The sequence below is a fragment of the Myotis yumanensis genome, unplaced genomic scaffold (assembly GCF_028538775.1).
Source record: "Myotis yumanensis isolate MYYU_CA2020_CCGP unplaced genomic scaffold, mMyoYum1.0.hap1 SCAF_3, whole genome shotgun sequence".
NCBI lineage: Eukaryota > Metazoa > Chordata > Mammalia > Chiroptera > Vespertilionidae > Myotis > Myotis yumanensis.
Window position 1 is genome coordinate 93,924,643 of NW_027223754.1, and position 9,865 is coordinate 93,934,507.

Here is a 9,865-nt window from a genome sequence, read left to right on the forward strand (position 1 = left end):
GAATAAACAAATGAAAAAAATCAATAAATTATGTAAGAACCAAGAAGAAATGAAGAGTGATATAGCTGCAATAAAAAACACTATTGAAAGTTTCAACAGTAGCCTAGGAGAAGCAGAGGACCGAATAAGCGAATTAGAAGACAGGGAAGCAAAACACACCCAAACTGAACTGCAATTGGAGAAAAAAATTAAAAGACAGGAGGAGAGTCTAAGGGAGCTATAGGACAACATGAAACGAAACAACATACAAATAATAGGGGTGCCAGAACAACAGAAAGAGGAACAAGGGTTAGAAAACCTATTTGAAGAAATAATATCAGAAAACTTCCCAGAGGCGGGGAAGAAAAAAATCACACAAGCGCAGAGAATCCCTAACAAGGTGAACCTGAAAAGACCAACACCAAGACACATCATACTTACCATGGCAAATGTTCAGGACAAAGAGAGAATCTTAAAGGCTGAAAGAGAGAGAAGGAAAGTTACATTCAAGGGATCTTCCATTAGATTATCAAGTGATTTCTCAACAGAAACACATCAGGCCAGAAAAGAATGGACAGAAATTTACAAAGTGATGCAAAGCAAAGGACTGAATCCAAGAATACTCTATCCAGCAAGTCTATCATTCAAAACTGAAGGAGAAATAAGAAGCTTCACAGACAAAAAAAGGCTAAGGGAGTTTATCACCACCAAGCCAGCCATGCAAGAAATGCTAAAGGGACTCGTGTAAAAAGAAGAAATAAAAAGCTCAGAAAGAAGACAGCCACACAAAAAAATAAATGGCTACAAACAAGTACCTTTCAATACTAACTTTAAACGGAAAAGGACTAAATGCTCCAACCAAAAGACATCGAGTGGCTGAATGGATAAAAAAAACATGACCTAGACATTTGCTGTCCACAAGAGACCCACCTCAGAAGAAAGGACTCACACAGACTGAAAGTAAAGGGGTGGAAAAATATCTTTCAGGCAAATGGAAATGAAAAAAAGCTGGGGTAGCAATACTTATATCGGACAAAATAGACCTCAAGGTGAAGGCCATAACAAGAGATAAGGAAGGCCACTTCATAATACTAAAGGGATCAATAGAACAAGAAGATAAAACCCTGATAAACATATATGCACCCAATGCAGGAGCACCCAAATACATAAAAAAACTCCTGGAAGATATCAAAGGAGAGATCGACAACAATACAATCATAGTAGGGGACTTTAATATACCACTGGCATCACTGGATAAATCCTCTAGAAAAACTATCAGCAAAGAAACAGCAATCCTAAATGACTCACTAGATCAGATGAACTTAATTGACATCTTCAGAACACTTCACCCCAAAGCCACGGAATATACATTCTTCTCAAGGGCTCATGGGACATTTTCAAAAATAGACCACATATTGGGTCACAGACAAAGTCTCCCCAAATTCAAGAAGATTGAAATCATACCAAGCAACTTCTCAGACCACGATGGCATAATAGTAGAAATAAGCTACAATAAAAACAACCGAAAATACTCAAACACTTGGAAGCTGAATAACATGTTATTAAATATTGATTGGGTTACCAATGAGATCAAGGAAGAAATTAAAAACATCCTGGAAACTAATGACAATGAAAACACAACAATCCAAAACCTATGGGACACAATGAAAGCAATCCTGAGAGGGAAGTTTACAGTTCTACAGGCCTATCTCAAAAAACAAGAAAAAATGATAGTAAATCATCTAACTCTACAACTCAAAGAATTAGAAAGAGAGCAACAAGAAAAACCCAGAGTGAGCAGAAGGAAGGAGATAAAAAAGATTAGAGCAGAAATAAATGACATAGAGATGAAAAAAACAATACAAAAAATCAATGAAACCAAGAGCTGGTTCTTTGAAAGGATAAACAAGATTGATGAGCCTCTAGCCAGGCTCACCAAGAAGCAAAGAGAGAGGACCCAAATAAACAAAATCAGCCATGATAGAGGAGAAATAACAACAGAACCCACAGAAATACAAATGATTGTTAAAAAATACTATGGACAACTCTACTCCAACAAATTATACAACCTGGAGAAAATGGACACATTCCTAGAAAAATACAACATTCCAAAACTCAATCAGGAAGATTCTAAAAACCTCAACAGGCCAATAACTATGGAAGAAATCGAAGCAGTCATCAAAAAGCTTCCAGCAAACAAAAGCCCAGGACCAGACGGCTTCACAGAGGAGTTTTACCAAACATTCAAGGAAGAACTAAAACCTATCCTCTTCAGACTACTACAAAAAATCCAAGAGGAAGGAACACTTCCAAGCTCATTCTGTGAAGCCAGCATCAACCTAATACCAAAACCAGGTAAAGACAACACAATGAAAGAGAATTACAGGCCAATATTCCTCATGAACATAGATGCCAAAATCCTCAACAAAATCTTAGCAAATCAGATCCAGCAGTACATCAGAAAGATCATACACCATGACCAAGTAGGATTTATCCCAGTGATGCAAGGATGGTACAATATCTGCAAATCAATTAACGTGATACATCACATAAACAAATTGGAAAAAAAAACCACATGGTCATATCAATTGATGCAGAAAAAGTATTTGACAAAATCCAACACCCATTTTTGATAAAAACTCTCAGCAAGGTGGGAATAGAAGGATCATACCTCAACATAATAAAAGCCATATATGACAAACCCACAGACAACATCATACTCAATGGACAAAAACTAAAACCATTTCCCCTAAGAACAGGAACAAGACAGGGATGCCCACTCTCACCACCCCTGTTCAATATAGTACTGGAAGTATTAGCCATTGCAATTAGACAAGAAGAAGAAATAAAAGGCATCCAAATTGGAAAAGAAGAAGTAAAACTGTCCTTATTTGCATATGACATGATATTATACATAAAAAACCCTAAAGACTCAATCAAAAAACTATTACACTTAATAAATGAATTCGGCAATGTGGCAGGATACAAAATTAACGCCAAGAAATCTATGGCATTTCTATACACCAATAGTGAACTTACAGAAAGTGAGACTAAAAAAGCAATCCCATTTACCATCGCACCAAAAAAATTAAGTTACCTAGGAATAAACGTAACTAAGGAGGTAAAAGACCTCTACTCAGAAAACTATAGGACGTTGAAAAAAGAGATAGTGGAAGATTTAAACAGATGGAGGAACATACCATGTTCTTGGATTGGTAGAATCAACATCATTAAAATGTCCATACTACCCAAAGCAATCTATAAATTCAACGCACTTCCCATTAAAATAGCAACGGCATATTTCACAGACCTAGAACGAACTCTCCAAAAATTCATCTGGAATAAAAAAAAAAAACACGAATAGCTGCAGCGATCCTGAGTAAGAACAAAGTAGGTGGGATCTCAATACCAGATATCAAGCTGTATTACAAAGCCACTGTTCTCAAAACTGCCTGGTATTGGCACAAGAACAGACATATAGATCAATGGAATAAAATAGAGAGCCCAGAAATCGGCCTGAACCAGTATGCTCAATTAGTATTTGACAAAGGAGGCAAGAATATACAATGGAGTCAAGATAGTCTCTTCAATAAATGGTGTTGGGAAAATTGGACGGATACATGCAAGAAAATGAATCTAGACCACCAACTTACACCATACACAAAAATAAACTCAAAATGGATAAAGGACTTAAATGTAAGATAGGAAACTATAAAAATACTAGAAGAATCCAAAGGCAACAAAATCTCAGACATATGCCGAAGCAATTTCTTCACCGATACAGCTCCTAGGGCATTGGAAACTAAAGAGAAATTAAACAAATGGGACTACATCAAAATAAAAAGCTTCTGCACAGCAAAAGAAACCATCAACAAAACAACAAGAAAGCCCACTGCATGGGAAAACATATTTGCCAATGTTATATCTGATAAGGGCCTAATCTCCAAAATTTTTAGGGAACTCATACAACTTAACAAAAGGAAGATAAACAATCCAATCAAAAAATGGCCAAAGGACCTACATAGACACCTTTCAAAAGAGGACATTCAGAAAGCCAAGAGACATATGAAAACTTGCTCAAAGTCACTAATCATCCAAGAGATGCAAATCAAAACAACAATGAGGTACCATCTCACACCTGTCAGAATGGCTATCAACAAATCCACAATTGACAAGTCCTGGAGAGGATGTGGAGAAAAAGGAACTCTCGTGCACTGCTGGTGGGAATGCAGACTGGTGCAGCCACTGTGGAAGACAGTATGGAGTTTCCTCAAAAAACTAAAAATGGAACTCCAATTTGACCCTGTAATCTCACTTCTAGGAATATATCCCAAGAAACCAGAAACACCAATCAGAAAGGATATATGCACCCCTATGTTCATAGCAGCCCAATGCACCATAGCTAAGATCTGGAAACAGCCTAAGTGCCCATCAGTAGATGAATGGATTAGAAAACTGTGGTACATCTACACAATGGAATAGTATGCTGCTGTAAAAAAGAAGGAACTCTTACCATTTGCAACAGCATGGATGGAACTGGAGAGCATTATGCTAAGTGAAATAAGCCAGTCAATGAAGGAAAAACACCACATGATCTCACTCACTCATGGATAATAAAGACCATTATAAACTTATGAACAAAAATAGATACAGAGGCAGAGCTGCCTGGAACAGACTGTCAAACTACAGTGGCAAAGCTTGAGGGATGAGAGGGGGGCAGAGTAAGAGATCAACCAAAGGACTTGTATGCATGCATATAAGCATAGCCAATGGACATAAGACACTGGGGGGTTGGGGAGGCCGGGGGATTGTTAAGGGCGGGGAAAGAAAAGGAGACATATGTAATACTCTTATACTCTTTGTAATACTTTAAACAATAAAACAATTAAAAAAAATAGTTGTCTGCCATCTAGCAGACTGTGGGGAGGGGAGGGGGCACCAAGAAGAAACAGACTTTTTTTTAACCCAGAAATGTTTTTTCAACAAAATGACACTTAAGTAGTTGTGCACCTGGTTTTCTGGGAGTCAAAAAGGCATGGGGATGAGGAATGCATGAGAGAGGAGAGACTAAAAGTTACACAAGTGCTAGATCATGAAAGAACTTATGTGACATGTGGAATTGAACTGCCAGGATTGTGGAATTAGAAAAGGTTTTTAATTTTTTACCTTATTTTCTTTCTTTAGAGCTTCTCCATAGGACCTCAAAGCACCTGCCCTGGCTACTAACAGGAACATCAGAACCAGCCTGACTACATCTTTGGCAGGTGGAACATTCTGATTTGGTTATTGAGAGACATGTGTAGCATTTAAAAATGAGTCTCAAGGAAGCAATCTTATTCCAGAGAGAAGCTAGGTGCCATTTAGTGCATAAAATTTCCTAAGATAACAAAATTCTTCATCGCATTTATTTTAAAAATGAAAGTCCACAAGAGGGAGCCAGAATTCACTTTTCTTGATTAAGAAATGAGCAAGTACAAAAGCAGAGGTTATAGTTGAAGGTCACTGTTATGGTTTAAGGTGCATTTTTGTTCTCTAATAAAATTAGATATATAAATTTTTTGCATAAATATGAGTATTGATTTATTTTCTAAACTCCAAATTTGGGTTTAAAAAACAAACAAAAATAACAACAATAATAATAATACATTAGTGATTACTTCTTTTTAAAATCTTTATTGTTGAAAGTATTACATATGTTCCCTTTTTCCCCCATTGAGCCCTTCCAGCCAATCCCCACCCAAGACCTTCACCACCTCATTGTCTGTGTCCATGGGTTATGCATACATCCATACAAGTTCTTTGGTTGACCTCTTCCCACCCAACCACACACCCACATCTTCCCACTCGGATTCAACAGTCTGTTCCATGCTTCTTTGTAGCTGGATCTATTTTTTTGTTCATTCAATTATTTTGTTCATTAGATTCCACATATGAGTGAGATCATGTGATACTTCTCTTTCTTTGACTGGCTTATTTCTCTTAGCATAATACAGTCCTTCCACGCTGTCTCAAAAGGTATGAGATCCTTCTTTTTTACTGCTGCATTGTATTCCATGGTGTAAATGTACCATCATTGTTGTTTTTTTATCTAATCTACTAATGAGCACTTGGGCTGTTTCCAGATCTTAGCTATTGTTAATTGTGCTGCTAAGAACAGAGGGGTGCATACATTCTTTCTGATTGGTGTTTCAAGTTTCTTAGGATATATTCCTAGAAGTGGGATCACTACGTCAAATGGTAGTTCCATATTTAATTTTTTGAGTAAACTAAATACTGTTTTCCATAATGGCTGCACCAGTCTGCAGTCCCACCAGCGGTGTAGTAGGGTTCCCTTTTCTCCACATCCTTGCCAGCACTTGTCATTTGTAGATTTATTGATGGTGGCCATTCTGACAGATGTGAGGTGATACCTCATTGTCATTTTAATTTGCATCTCTCTTATGATTAGTGACTGAGCATTTTTTCATGTCTCTTGGCCATCTGTAAGTCCACTCTAGAGAAGTGCCTATTTAGGTCCTTTGCCCACTTTTTTAAAAAAAATACATTTTTATTAATTTCAGAGAGGAAGGGAGAAGGAGGGAGAGAGAGAGAGAGAGAAACATCATTGATGAGAGAGAATCATGGATTAGCTGCATTCTGCACGCGCCCTAGTGGGGATCAAGGCCCCGACCCAGGCATGTCCCGTTGACCAGAATCGAACCTGGGACCCTTCGGTCTGCAGGCCAACACTCTATCCACTGAGCCAAACTGGCCAGGGCTCACTTTTTTATAGAAACGAAATGTTACAATTTATTCCATCTTTATGATTACAGATATTATAGAGAAGGGTGGGTAAACAAGGCAAATAAAGCAAATTCCTTTCTCCCCTAACCAGATACAATATTTTGGCGTTTTCAGGATATACAGGTTGACTTAATTCATTGACTTATGTTGAAAGCTGGCCATAGCAGCAAACCTTTGCAATTTAGGATCTTCCTCCATAGCATACTCCAAGGATCTTAATGACTGAACTACACTATGAACTCTGAAATGGTATTCGCTCTAACATTCTTGAAGCTTTCACATCTTAATCTGGGATCTGACATCTTTTGTTAAGGCAGGGAATTGTTAAAAATTCCTCTTGGCTAACCCAGTCCACCATTGAGCAATCTTAACAGTTAAGTTACTATATAAAAATAAAACTGCTCCTAAGCGTTGATTGAAACAGTCATGCTGGATCCCTTTTCAGAGCATTAGCTCCCTGAGAGAAAAGAGGTCTTCACCAATTGCTTCCATGAACAATGACCCCAGTACAGTATATCTAATGTCCTTTGAGGCATAACTCAATCAGTCAGGCAACCATGATTATCCTCACAAGTTTATCAGTCTTTAGATACAAGATATATTTAAAGCTGATCCTAGATGAAGTATTGCCACAATAATCCCAAGAAATCATTCAGTTTTAGCACAGCGAGTTCCTACAAGATGTCAGAGCAAGTGAGAAATCATCCCAAAGTAAAAAGTGATGGTTCATCATCTTTTACAAATGAGAGGAAAGCATCTAGAAGGAAAATACATCCTCATGAAATTAATGGCTATCTTCACAGCCTTGACAAGAGGCCTCAATTTCCTGATTTGAGGAGTCTATTTTCAAGGTGACTGTCAAGGTCAAGAAGAGCTTTCAGGCTTTTCTCTGCCATGGCCCATGAACTCCAGTCCTTCCATGGGAATCTCCTTCTCCTTTTTTATTTTCTGGCCACACTAGGTCAGTGCACAGGACCCCAGAGCTGTCCCCCTTGAGGAACTTCTCGGAAAACGAGCAATTAAAACACTGATCATACTCGAACTTCATGTTGGTGCCTCCCTCCCCTATGCTGTTCATCCCTTTGCCCACTTTTTAATTGGATTGTCTTCATTTTGTTGAGTTCTATGAGTGCTTTACATATTTTAGATACTGACCATTTATCAGTTGTATCATTGCCAAATATGTTCTCCCATACAGTGGGCTCCCTTTTCATTTTTTTATAATTTCTTTTGCTATGCAGAAGCTTTTTATTTTTATGTAGGTCCCATTTGTTTTCTCCTTAGTTTCCTTTGCCCTAAAAGATGTAGCCACAAAGAGATTGCTATGAGAGATGTCTGAGGTTATGCAACCTATGGTTTCTTCTAGGATTTTTATGGATTTACGACATACATTTAAGGTTTTTATCCATTTTGAGTTTATACTTGTGGATGGTGTAAGTTGGTGGTGTAGTTTCATTTTTTTTGCATGTATCTGTCCAATTTTCCCAACACCATTTATTGAAGAGACAATCTTGGCTCCATTTTATGTTCTTGCCTCCATTGTCAAATATTAATTGAGCATAATGGCCTGGGCCAATTTCTGGGTTCTGTGTGCTGTTCCACTGGTCTACATGCCTGTTCGTGTGCCAGTACCAGGCTGTGTTGATTACAATGGTTTTGTAGTATAACTTGTTATCTGGGATTGTGATCCCTCCAACTTTGTTCCTCTTTCTCAAGATTGTTGTGATTATTCTGGGTCTTTTTTGGTTCTATGAAAATTTTTGAAGTATTTGTTTCAGATCTGTGAAATATGTTGTTGGTGTTTTAATGGGGAGTGCATTGAATCTATAGATTGCTTTGGGTAGTATGGATATTTTAATGATGTTATTTTCATCAATCTATGAACATGGTATATTTTTTCACTTATTTATATCTTCCTCTATCTCTTTTTTCATTGTCCTATAGTTTTCTGAGTACAAGTATTTTACCTCCTCAGTTAAGTTTATTCCAAAGTATCTTAATTTTTTTGTTACAATGGTAAATGGGATTGATTGTTTAGTTTCTCTTTCTGAGAGCTCATTATTTGTGTACAAAAATTCCATCGATTTCTGGGTGTTAATTTTATATCCTGCTACATTGCTGAATTCATTTATTAAATATATAGTGTTTTGGTGAAGTCTTTAGGATTTTCTATGTACAATATCATGTCATCTGCAAATAATGACAGTTTTACTTCCTCCTTTCCAATTTGGATGCCTTTATTTCTTCTTCTTGTCTGATCACTGTGGCTAGGACTTCCAGTACTATATTGAATAGGAGTGGTAAAAGTGGACATTCCTGTCTTATTCCTGTTCTTAGGGGAAATGGTTTTAATTTTTGCCCATTGAGTATAATGTTGGCTGTAGGTTTGTCATATATAGCCTTTATTATGTTGAGATTTGATCCCTCTATTCCCATTTTTTCTGAGATTTTTCATCAAAAATGGTTGGATTTTTGTCAAATGCTTTTTCTGCATCTATTGATATGATCATGTGATTTTTATTTTTCAATTTGTTTATGTGATGAATCACATTTACTGATTTGTGAATATTGTACCAGCCTTGCATCCCTGGAATAAATCTCACTGGGTAAGGGTGTAAGATCTTTTTAATATGTTGCTGAATCTAATTTGATAATATTTTGTTGAGGATTTTAGCATTTATGTTCATCAGGGATATAGACCTGTAATTCTCTTTCTTTGTAGTGTGTTTATCTTGTTTTGGAATTAGAATAATGCTGGCCTCATAAAAAGAGGTTGGAAGTGTTCCTTGCTCTTGGATTTTTGGAATAGTTTGAGGAGGATAGGTGTTAGTTCTTCTTTGAATGTTTAGTAAAACTCCCTTGTGAAGCCACCCAGACCAGGGGTTTTGTTTGCTGGGAGTTTTTTGATTACTGCTTCTATTTCATCAGTTGTTATTTGTCTATTCAGGTATTCTGATTCTTCCTGATTCAATTTTGGAAGATTGTAGTTTTTTTAGGTATTTTTCCATTTCATCCACATTGTCCAGCTTGTTGGCATATAGTTATTCATAGTATTTTGTTCTATACCTTGCAATTAAATACATCTGACCCAGTGTGTCATTGA

At 37.0% G+C, this 9,865-nt stretch overlaps 1 pseudogene; it reads right to left on the reverse strand.

Moving 5' to 3' along the window:
• Positions 1-7,626: 7,626 nt before the first annotated feature.
• LOC139005109 (TP53-regulated inhibitor of apoptosis 1 pseudogene) lies at positions 7,627-7,840 on the reverse strand (annotated as a pseudogene).
• Positions 7,841-9,865: the final 2,025 nt, after the last annotated feature.